We start from the raw sequence: 11,682 nt of genomic DNA on the forward strand, positions 1-11,682 counted from the left end.
TCCTTCAAAGGGGCACTAGATTAATTATGTGAAAGTCCACTTATCATGAGGATTAACTATCAGCCGTCTCACAATGTCCTCTTTGACTCAAGGTCGAGAAAATTTCCCATGGTGTAAAAATTCTCCAGGTTGAAGTAAAAGCCCAGAATCAAACTGTAAATACTACAAAAGCATTCAGTTTTACGTTAAAGAACTCGGGTTAACAAAGGGACAGTGTTTAATCAGTGCATCTACTTATTATTGGATTACGCTAAGTGATGCATTAATGCATATGTATGTGACCGGACAAATTAATGTTGCTTCATATACTATTAAGATTAACATTTTCATAGCACTGTATTTTATAAACTCAAAAGGTTTTGTATTTAATTACTGAATCTGAAAAGTAAATAGCAACAATAACTGTTGAATGCAGTGAGAGGACGATGTTTCCCTCTGATATTTGGTAGATTTGAAGCATGAAGTCGCATAAACTAGAAATATTCATGCCTGGAGAAAGAGTTTACCAGGCAAAAAGGAATTGACGTTAAAAATTCTGGCAATTTGCATGATGGGAAGTGTAGGACTTTGTGTTTTTGGAGCCTCAAGAGATGATAAGTCAGAGTAACTTCTCCTCTGCTGTGATTTGACTCGTCCAATATGTCCCTTTTGACTCTCCTAAACTGCTGAGAGCCTCTTTAAGTGAAGCTACATTATCTAATCTAATTCTTCCACAATTCATAAGACTTTATTCGACAGTCATGAAGCTGCGGAGGCTCAAACCAAATGTGCCATTAAACCGCAGTCACCATTTACTCTCGACCAAACTACTGCATTTAATCTTCTAATCTCACAGTTTTGAAGACACCACGTAGAGTCTCATCGGTAACGGCCAAAAAACAGGACGCTCCGCACATAAATCACTTTAGGTTGCTCCATATTGTCAAGGACAGCGACTCTATCTGGCAATCAGGGGACACGGCCATGTGCAGTTGCCATGGATACAAAAAGCACATGTAACACAACACAAACGCTTGGCCCGGCTCATATCTCCCCCCTACTTGTCTATGAGCCAGTGATCCATCGGCATCACGCTGTCAGAAAATTAAACCGTACCGCAAAAATATCTGATGTGTCTTTCTCGTACGGTGACACGTGGACGGTTGGGTATTTATTACGACGCTTTATTTAGCAGCGTTATCTATTTTCTGTGGTCGCTCGGCAAACACGATGTGATCTCTAACTTACTCCGGCCAAACCGTCCACTCACCCGCCACCTGTCCTTCCCGGATGTGGACGTCTGGCCTTCACCCAGGTTCAGGGCCTTGGGTACAACCAGAACAACTTGCTGGACAAGATACAGCTTTTACAGGTTATATACAGCAAATAATATTAAGGTTGTCAGGCAGTGGCCTTGACTCACTGAGTGGGTTATAAATCACAGCAGAAGAAGAGATGAGGTTCTGTCTCTTTGGCCTTGGGCTCACTGTTGGTGGTCTATTATGATAATTTAATAAAACAGTGCTTCACCGTCATGAGAGAGGTCACGATCCGTAATCCTACACTTGGCCGTCAACTCAAACACTATATACACGTTGATCTATCGGCTATTTTTCCTCTAAATATCCGTCAGCTTCCCCGCGGCCTTGATGTTTTATTTTTAGCCTCATGGTTAAGTTACTCCGTCTACCTACAGTAAAAGTTGACACAGTGTGACAGTAACATCCTGAACCTTGAAATCGGAGCTTGGTTACAGAGCATTGAACCATGAGTGGGCAACAGACACCTACACGCTCCTCAGGGAAGTCATCTTGACTTTACTCTGGGACTCTTTAAGCTCCTCTGAGTCAACCCCAGATCCTCTGTTTGTGCTGGATGTCTATAGCAACGCCCGGTCAGCCCTGCATCACAGCTCGGTCAGACCCTATTAGTTTCCTACAGTCTGTCTGTTTACAATCAGCGTCAGAGACGTTTGGCTCGCTGAATCCCGAAGGTGTAAGAATCAAGAGATTTTACATTTGGAGCGATTTCAGTCAAGGTTGAGGGGAGTTGATCTAAACCAGTGGTTACAGAAGTCCATTATCATAATAATCATAATCATAAACATGGGTTATAATTGGATGTGAGAACAAAGGAGTCACAGTATTTTTATCTGTGGCATCCATGCATGTATGAGAACCTAGGACTGGATAATGTGACCAAAAGTGTCAAATCTTTATTTCTTACAAATGTATAGGGACTGATTTTTGCTTGATTGAGGGTTGTGGTAGATCGATGATGTGTAATATGTCCTCACTGTATTTGCACAATGTGTGAGCATTGTATCGATATTTATTGGAGTTTTGTTATTTTGCTTTTGATAAAAATCATATTGCAATAATTCTTGATATCATTTGCTGCCCAATCCTGTAACAACACTATCTACTCAGTTTTTAAGGGGTTCCAGAATAATAGAGTTTATTTGCAATGACTGTCTCATTAGACATGTAGTGTGGTCTACTAACTGACTTTTAAGTAATAAGCCTAATAATCCACAGCCTAAGACAGTTATGATTGATACACTGAGGTATATACGGTACTAATTATTGAAATTAAGGACAAATCATGCATTGAATTTTAAAATCTACTATATAGTTTTTCCTTACTTTTGTTGAGGGTTAAGAACAAAGGTTGTTAAGCCCTATGAGACAAATTGTGATTTGTGAATATGGGCTTTACAAATACGATTTGTTTATTGATTAGGTAATGTATTAAAGTTTAGCTCATGATACGCAGCAAACTGCAAAAAAATATTTGTGCTCCATCACAAGTGACCAATACAGACAGTGTAAGGAACAGGCAGCCGACTGGCTAACTGGCTAGCAGTGTGTTTGTCCTTCGACATACATCCTTTGTCCCACAAGGAAAAGCCACACCTAAAGCAGATATGATGCAATCAAAAACTAATGTCTGTTGGAGACAAATGTTAAGAACGTTTTATAAGCCGGACATCAACAAAGTATAGAACACAGGTCTAATTGTTTTTTTTAGACATTATAATAAAGTGTTATGCATTATATCTTTAATTCATATGAGTTGGACTGAATCAAAGCTTATTTAAAGTCCATCCCCAGACAGAACCATTACAGAGTGATCCGATAACTTAATGGGTCTGACTGGGAAAGACCCATGTGATCATCTGTCTGCCCCTCTGGATCGTCTCCAAAAACATCACAGGCCTTTGGCCAGTTTGATCCCCGCCGCATCTGCTATCTGCTGCAACTCCCACAACCAACCACCACGGACACGTTCAAGTCAGAGGGGTCAGTCATGCACCCAGTAGCGTCACAAGTTTCCAAGATCCCCCTCCCCCCCAAGCCCACTGGTTCAAAAATAGTCCCCGTTAGCCTTTTATAAATCAGATAGTTTCTATTAAAAGCCCTTGGCTGAGCAGAGACCTGGGCTGAAGCCACATCACCCTATCTTTAGCTTTATTTATGTCCTGGTGTTGACAGCACCACTTGCAAAGCTTTCCAGTCACCGTTCAATAGGTCACATGTGTGCTCCGGCCTGGGCCCAACGCTGGAAAGCACCGTCGAGTAAAAGCAGTAATCAGTGGGCCCACAGTGCCGGGCAGCCTGCGTCCCTTTCAGAGACCAGCCGCCTAACAGCTGCCGAGTTAACCGCTTGATGATTCCTGCCCTCGGATTCTTTCCATCCACTTAGTGTTTATGGAGCTCGCATCTGTTGACAGATAAGCATGTCCACTATTGTCAAATGATAATTGGCATTATTACAACCGTCACATGACAGGAACTATTGTTACACCAGACCTATAAAAATAGACCCATATCTGTGGCTTTATTCGAGCAATGTAGGTCACACTTCACTGTATCTTCCCTAACTTCTCCACGAGATGCTCATCCCCGGCTTTTAGCAGCGAGCGCCTCGGTCCCTCCGGCTTTTACTGTTGAAGCATGCAGCTGGAGTTCACAATAGCAGGAAGCACTATCAGTATCCTTGGTTTCTATGATAAGAGCAGATATGAAAAGAGTAATGGATGAGAGCAGGATCAATACAGACGAAGATGAAACAGAGATGAATATATAGGCAGAGTACAAAGTAATGGGTTTTACATTGAAGGACGCTGTAATATGTGGCCTTGCTGTTAAAAAGAATGATATGGAAATATAGAAACGGTTGGAGTCATTCAGTGCGTCTCAGTGTTTTTCTTCATCACACCTGGTTAAATGAAATAGATTTTCCATCTTGTTTGTGTCTGATTTGTTTGCCAAAAATATAATCGTGATCGGACTGAAAGGTTCACTTTATGGTATCTGTTTCTGTCAAGTCACTGAGAGTCCTCTGCCAGAAAGTCAAGATGCATCCAAATCCAGCTTAATTAGACTTATTTCCATAGGATATAAGCCGCAAAGTTAGAAGTGGGAATTTCTCCATTGAAACAAATAAGAATACGTGAATTAGAATTGAATTTAAACAGAGGAATAAGACTGTGTTAAATGCCCCGCAGCAGTCCTATGAATTAGGTTGAGGTAGGTCACTCACAGATTGTGGTAGTGAAGTGAACAGCTGAATGACACGAGGCAGCGAGAGAATTTTTAAACATTGACCGTTTACATGGGATTGGCTCAAAGCAAGTGTTCCAGGCTGTGATTGGTTGAAAAGAGGGCATGAACTGTGCAAGTCTTTCTGACTGAACTTTTGCTTGTAGCCTCATTATCTGACCTCCAGGTGCATAACACCAAACCTAAAAAAACAACTCTTTCTGTTTCTTATTGAAACATAACTAAAACTCAAGATTAGACGCTAAATAGCCTTTACACCAAAGTATCTGTGAGACGTTCTCCAGAAATGATAACGTCTTGTTTATTAAATTTGATTGAACTCTTTGTAGATGTGGCTTTGATGTTTTATTTCATTGTTTCAATGACCTGGACAGCTCAAGTAAGCTGAACAAACATGTCAACACACATGGAAACACACTGATATGGAAACGCAGTTCAGAATGACCGACCGAACAGAAATGTTATAAATCAGTACATATACCTAATGACTGTGAGTTAGTTTTAAACTTCTGAAACTCTTCTTAATTAGCCGTGAACACTTCTTATTAAGAGGAGCTCTGGGGAGAAGGTCAATGTGTCTCCATCCCTCCCAGTGGAAAAAGTGAGTCCTCCTCTGTCATTTTCATTCTTCTTCTCTCCTTTATAACTGCACTGCAACTATTTCAGAGCAAGTTTGCCCACACAAGGACAGAGAGGTCTCATCCCACTCGAGCTTCAGTTCATGACTGATGGCAGAGGCCGGATTCACAGTGAACAGAGATGGTGTAGGTGGACAGTGTGTGTGTGTGTTTGTGTGTGTGTCTGCATCTGTGGGCTTGTTATTCTGTTCTCAAGAGCAAAAGCATTGTTACGCCAAAGCACTAGAGCGTTCAAATGCGGGGGCCGCCATGTCTTCATTTACGAGCGCCTGTTGCTCCTCCAATGTCTCCGCGAATTGTCAAGCGCCCGGTGGAAAGGCGATCGTCTCTTCTATTTATATCTCTTATTGAGCCATGCATTGATCCGCGTCGAGTCTGAAGAGCACAATCATGCAAATGTCTGTGCCAAGATGGAAATGTGTCAGCGCTTGGAGAAGATGTGTGTGGGATGAGTGAGTCTGAGAGGAATGAATGATTGGAGCATTTTGCTGTGATTATTTTGCTGTGATTATTTTTGTCAAATACGTTAAATGGCAACATTATTATTCTGAGAATACTTTGTCTGCTGCAAAAAAACTATCGCTAATGGTCAAGATGATCTAACAACAAATATGGTGGTTTATAAAAGGTAACATATTCATCATAGATTTACCTCTACCTGTATGAATGTGGTGTAGGTATGTGTCAGGGAAGAACCCAGTAAATCTAGGTGCTGATCTGGATCAGGGGGGCAGAAGCAAGACCTTTTTTTACTTTCTTCAACTTTTTGTTTTCAACACTCTCACCTCTGGAATAATTCATGAATCTCAGTGAAAAAAGTCTGGCATATTTGGGGGATTTATATCTATGAGTGTCAGATATGTGCTGCAGCTTGATTGGAATTAAATAATGAAAATTATTGATTGTAAAAATTTATAATAAGTGTGGTGAAGTAAAAAGTACTATATTGGCCCTTGAAATGTATTGAAGTGGACATATTAAGTAACACAAACACAAATGCTCAAGTTTACCCCTAAGACTCCAGAAGTGTTTTGTGGACTCACACACTTCATGAAATTTTCACTGTAATAATCCTAGACGATTTTTCTGTTGTTCCCCAGTTTGAGGAATTGTGTTGCATTTGATGAATTAAAGGACGAGTGTGGTCGTAGTCAATATTTTTGTCATTGTCAACGAATAAAAAGAACAAAACTGAATTGGTCACACTAATTAGTATTATCTCTGTTGCCTAAGCCTGAAGCAGCATATTCCTCTGTGCCTCTATTGTCGCGATAAATACATTACAGTTTCAGATTGGACAAAATCACAACCAAAAAACACCCACAATCCCTTTGGTCGCCATGCAGACTGGTAAAATGAACGTGCTGTGTCTTGTCCTCTGGGTGTTTTCCAGTCTGTGGGACACACGCTGTCGGGTTATGGCGTGCGTTCTTGCAGCTCCGAGTGCGAAGCCTTGTCTAGCCTCATTAGCATCTCTGTACTGTGTGTAGCCCATATGAGGTGTAACTAGGATGTATCTGCTTTAATAACGCTGTGGTGGGCCGGTGACAGGTGTGTTTACAGCATTGGTCCACTCTGAGAGATGTCACAGTGCAGAGGAGGAGGGGGGGGGGGGGGGGTGGTGATCATGTCTCATGTTTACATCAGAGCTGGAGACTGAATCAAATGTATGAACATGCACCTGCACAAAAGGGTTAATCATTTTGCTCAGTATGTATTTTATTAATATGTTTAGGATTTCACTATGTTGTTCAGATGGGGCTGAATTGTTCATTGAGTAGTTTCCTTAAGCAAATTTAATCTTTACATTTTATATTTTGGAATAATCATTAAAACTCAAATTGTCTCATCAAAATATCTCCTCCATTAACCAATGATAACATCTACACCTAGTCCCTCATCAATATAGGAATTTTATTATTAATTCCAACCGAGAAATGCATGAATACCAATTCTGAAATTTGTGGCGAATGGATTTATCTGTGAACACTTAAAATACAACCCCCTCCACAGATAACGAGGGTAACATCTTTGCAGTACAGGGTAGCAGGGTCTGTTTTTCTCTATGTGCATATATTCCAGCTGCTTGTAAAATCAAATTGTTGATTTCCAGCTTCCTGTCTTGATAGTCTGAGATGTGCGAGTGATTACGGTCTCTGAAATGCCAGAAATAGCAGAGTGACGCACATACTCTGTCAAATGTCCATTTCATGTGACAAGCAATTTAGGCTGTTTTCCTGTTCCGAACATCAAATTACTGTGGAATAAAAAGAGAGCAGAGCCATGACCTTCTTGGCTTTTAGTGCTTTTTCTGTGAACATTTTAGGTCTAATGTGTTTCAATGAGAGCTTTTGCTTCACATCCGACCGTCATCCTCGTCATGCGGAGGTGGAAATTTGCTTTTTACAGGGAATTATCAATAGAGCAGGTGACCTCTTAAGGGTTTTTAAATGAATACAAAAATCTGCCTTTGTCTTCAATCTGAAGCACATTTGTGGATCAAGAATTCAGATCATCTGCTCGTGTAAAAAACAGGACTACTGGAATTTAACACCCTGCTACCAGTTCCTTTTAAAAGTACAAGTCACGCATGAAAAATTGTACTTATGCAGGTTGAACGTATTTAAATTTCATCAATCAATTTATCACCAAGAACAAAGTGAAAACCTAGTATGCCTGTGAGTGTAAATATTCTATATTAGACTTTTGGTTTATTATTATTTTGGCCTAGTAGTGAAGTAAATCAATGTTAAATATTTCCAAATTCATGTTCTCACAGTTGTTACTTACACGTTAATATATTTTATTATTTATATCAGCATCTTTAAGAATGTTAAAGTGATGAATCTGCCTCAGTCCAAGTCCGTTGCCGAGCTGCCATGGTGGACAACAGTAAAGTTGTCTGTCTCCATCCATCTGTGTATTCTCATCTAGAATGATCCAACCAGCACATCTCCAACCTTCACTTTAAATTAGTGATGACGTTTGGATGTTAAACTGAAACTTTTCTCAGTAGCCGCCGCTGTGACAATTTGAAGATAAGGCTAAATGTCAAACTAGTGTTGTATTCCATGTAACCACAACATATGACTCCAGACAGTGATGTCTGCAGCATGTTGTCCCTCGCTCCTTCACTCTCCATGTTTTCTATTTCACTCCACACACTGTCCAGCGTGTGTGTCACGATTAGAAAAGAGTCATAAGATCAGTGACTCTGTATTGTGAGTTATCTAATTTTTGTCTAACATTAGCCAACATAAGCAAATGTGAACAAATGAGATGAGCACGGTGTGTTTGCTCATCTCCACCACCACCACAATAAAAACTGGAACCTGTGAATTTAAATGAGGTGTCATATCTATCATCTACTTTGCTGAGATATCAACGTTTGACTTGTAAGAATAACAAAAAAAGGAGGGCATTTCTTTTACACTCTCATTTACATCTCCAAAAGTGCATTATATAACGATATATCTATAAAGCAACTGCTTGTTAAAGTTGTCAATAAGTCAAAAAAGTTAATTATTACCCTCTGAACAAGTGCTTAAGGTACTTTTTTGCAGAAGTACAGTACTTGAGTAAAAGTACTTGTTTTACATTCCAGCACTGCTGGAGCGGAGCTGTAGCACACAGGATTAACAGCTTCTCACGCTGCCACTGACAGTGTTATGTGAAACAACACAGCCTCGCAAACTCCCACAACCACAGGTCAACTTGATGCAGCTCGGTTTTAAATAAAGAGGTCGGGCGGTGCAAGCAAACTGTTTATACTTCAGCGCTTTCATTCACAATTCCCCTGCAAAGACGAACGCTGTTAGTCAAACGTCTGCAGCGAATGTCGACTTTCCTCCAGGCCGACCGTCAAAGTGCGGTTACCGTAAAGAGTGGACGGCTGGAGCACGTCGGTCACAGTGATGCAACGCAAAGCACCAGTGAGTCGTGCCACTGCTACGTCGCACCATTCCTGTCAGCGAATCAATTCATCACGCAAATGGAAAACCCTAACAGCCCCTGACATTTCTCAACTGCCAGTAATTGGAGGCAATTTATATTAGTCAAACAGAATTTACTGAAAGAGCAGGAGATGCTGGAAGAACTAAGCGTATTCCCACACTCTGCAGGGTGTTTATTGCAGCATGTCTTGAGGTCATTTCAAAGGGTGAGCGTTTGTGTATTTAAGTTTCCATTAAAACAGGAAGCAGACACCATCATACCTTTCTTTGTGGGGGCTTATATTATATTGATATTCAAATGAAAGCCTGTAGGCTCTGACTGCAATCAGCAGCAATCCATAAGGTGATAAAGACGTGTTTACCTCCGGATGAAATGTAATTAAACATACTGCAATCAAAATGCAAATGAGAACTGTATATGTGCCTGGTCACGACATCTCTGTAATGTACGGAGATAAGACAAAGTACTGATCACAAATACGATACGTCTCCCTCTGTCTCTGAGGAGGTTTTTATCACAACAAATACAAATTGGATTTCAAGCTTTAAACTCTCAAACATACCAGAGATGGATAAAAACAGGGGAAAGAGGGAAAAATATCTTGGTAAGGGGGAGGGTGGAGGGGGGGGGTCTCACTGGACTGACTTTCACAATTACTTTGTCACTTGTGATCACAACTGTGAAATCCAGCCTAGAGGGGATATGTCTACTTTGATTTGGCAGCAGGAACCAACAGTTTTCCATTCAGTCAGAAGAATCTGTTGTGATCCATTTTTCTTTAGGGATATTTTTTCCATTCTCAGGAAAAAGCTGGAAACGTGACACTGACATTATTATGTTATTTAGTGGATAAGGCAAACTTTGTACACCTCACACATCTGAGTCAAATTCTAACTGTTTTTTTAGCTCCGATTTTGGTCGCCTCCATTTCACACCAATAGCTCCACTTGCTAGTTGCTAAAACTATCAGTAATTTGTTGCTGAGCAGGTAGAACGCAGTGGATTTCTTGAGCCTTTTTAATGTGAGAAGCTTTGAGTTGTGAGAGTGAACAAAAACAACAACGTTCCTGGAAACAAAACCAAACTAATACGACGTGAAAAGGCTAAATTAAGCAGAGGGGAAACGCAGAGACTCCAGTTGTTTGAAGGTTTATTTGTATGATCAATCGATTTCAATAAGTCATGTATTCAATATTAGTGTTGATTCCAGCTGCTTCAATTGCACAAATGGCTTTTGTGGGTATTTCATCTAGGAATTAGTTATGTCTTGTATTTAAAATAAAAAACTGATTTGCAGTAGGACTAAAAAACACCAACCCTCCAACAGCTAGAGATGGAGAAACTGTCAAGTTTGGAGCCAAAGTGAAAGTACTCCATGTTAAAGCAAGCTTAAAATAGCCAAAGCTGTGGGGAAAGTCAGTACAGAGGGACGACAGATTGGAAAAAACACTTGTGTCTGCCGGTAACCGAGCAGTGGAAAACCAGCCGGCCACTTGGGGGGGAAAAAACCTGCTACTGCTCTATGTGTCCGTCCCTTAGCGTCCTTCTATATGTGGCGAATTATCTCTCATTTCCCAAGCTGCCTGGTGTGATTGGAAGTCTCAATCCCATTTCTCTCTGAGGCCCCGCATCCCAAGTCGGCCAGCTGAACCATCTCTGTCCTCGGAGGATCTGTTGGAACACATCAGGGCTAAAGTTGGAGGCTCATTAACTCCCAAATGTAACGCTTGACCTCAGGTCCCAAGCTAATCCCTTCCCCTATGCTCTCTCATCTCCCTCAGGGTCCTTGGCAGTGTATTTTTCTTCTACTTGGAGCTACATGTTCTGCTTTGATTGGAACAGTTAGCGGAGATAAAAATAACCTAATATAAATGGGCAGTGGGTGCGTAGGCTATCAGCAGCAGTGTCTGTAGTTGGTGAGTCATAGCACTTGGAATGTCCAGTTAAAGGGATATCTAGTCTTGACAAACTCACATTTAATATTGAATATGTAAATGTGGTTCTTTTCAGATTTGTCAACTCACATCTCCTCTATTGTTGCAGTATTTCTCCTCCATTTCATGTCTGCTCTAACATGAGCAGCTAAAATGTCGTAGTTTGACCACCACACAGATGAGGCTGCTTCTGTGGAAGTTTGGACGTCATCATTTCCAATCTCTGATTCATGCCTCTATTTCTAAATCTGCCTGAATTCATACTCTGGAAATTACAGAGAAACGACACACTTTGGCTATTTCTACAGTCAATGTCCTAATTTTTAAACGAATGTCTCTAGATACGTACAACAGGCTTTTTTCACCAAGGACATTTGGTCAAAGTACTGTAGCAAACACGTGTGTAAGTAATAAAATGAATAATGGGTGATTTGCATTTAGCTCATTCAGGTTCAGGGTCCTTTTCTTGCCTCCCTCACTCGTCATTACTGGGACACTTCAGAAAGAAAAGAGTCAACAGCAATGTCCTTAGTCAAACTCCTGCATTCTCCTGCTATGACAAGTAAAAATAGCTGCTGTAAAAACGTTGTTATTCATTTTTTGAAGGATTTG

This window comes from Limanda limanda, chromosome 3, assembly GCF_963576545.1.
Source record: "Limanda limanda chromosome 3, fLimLim1.1, whole genome shotgun sequence".
Lineage (NCBI taxonomy): Eukaryota > Metazoa > Chordata > Actinopteri > Pleuronectiformes > Pleuronectidae > Limanda > Limanda limanda.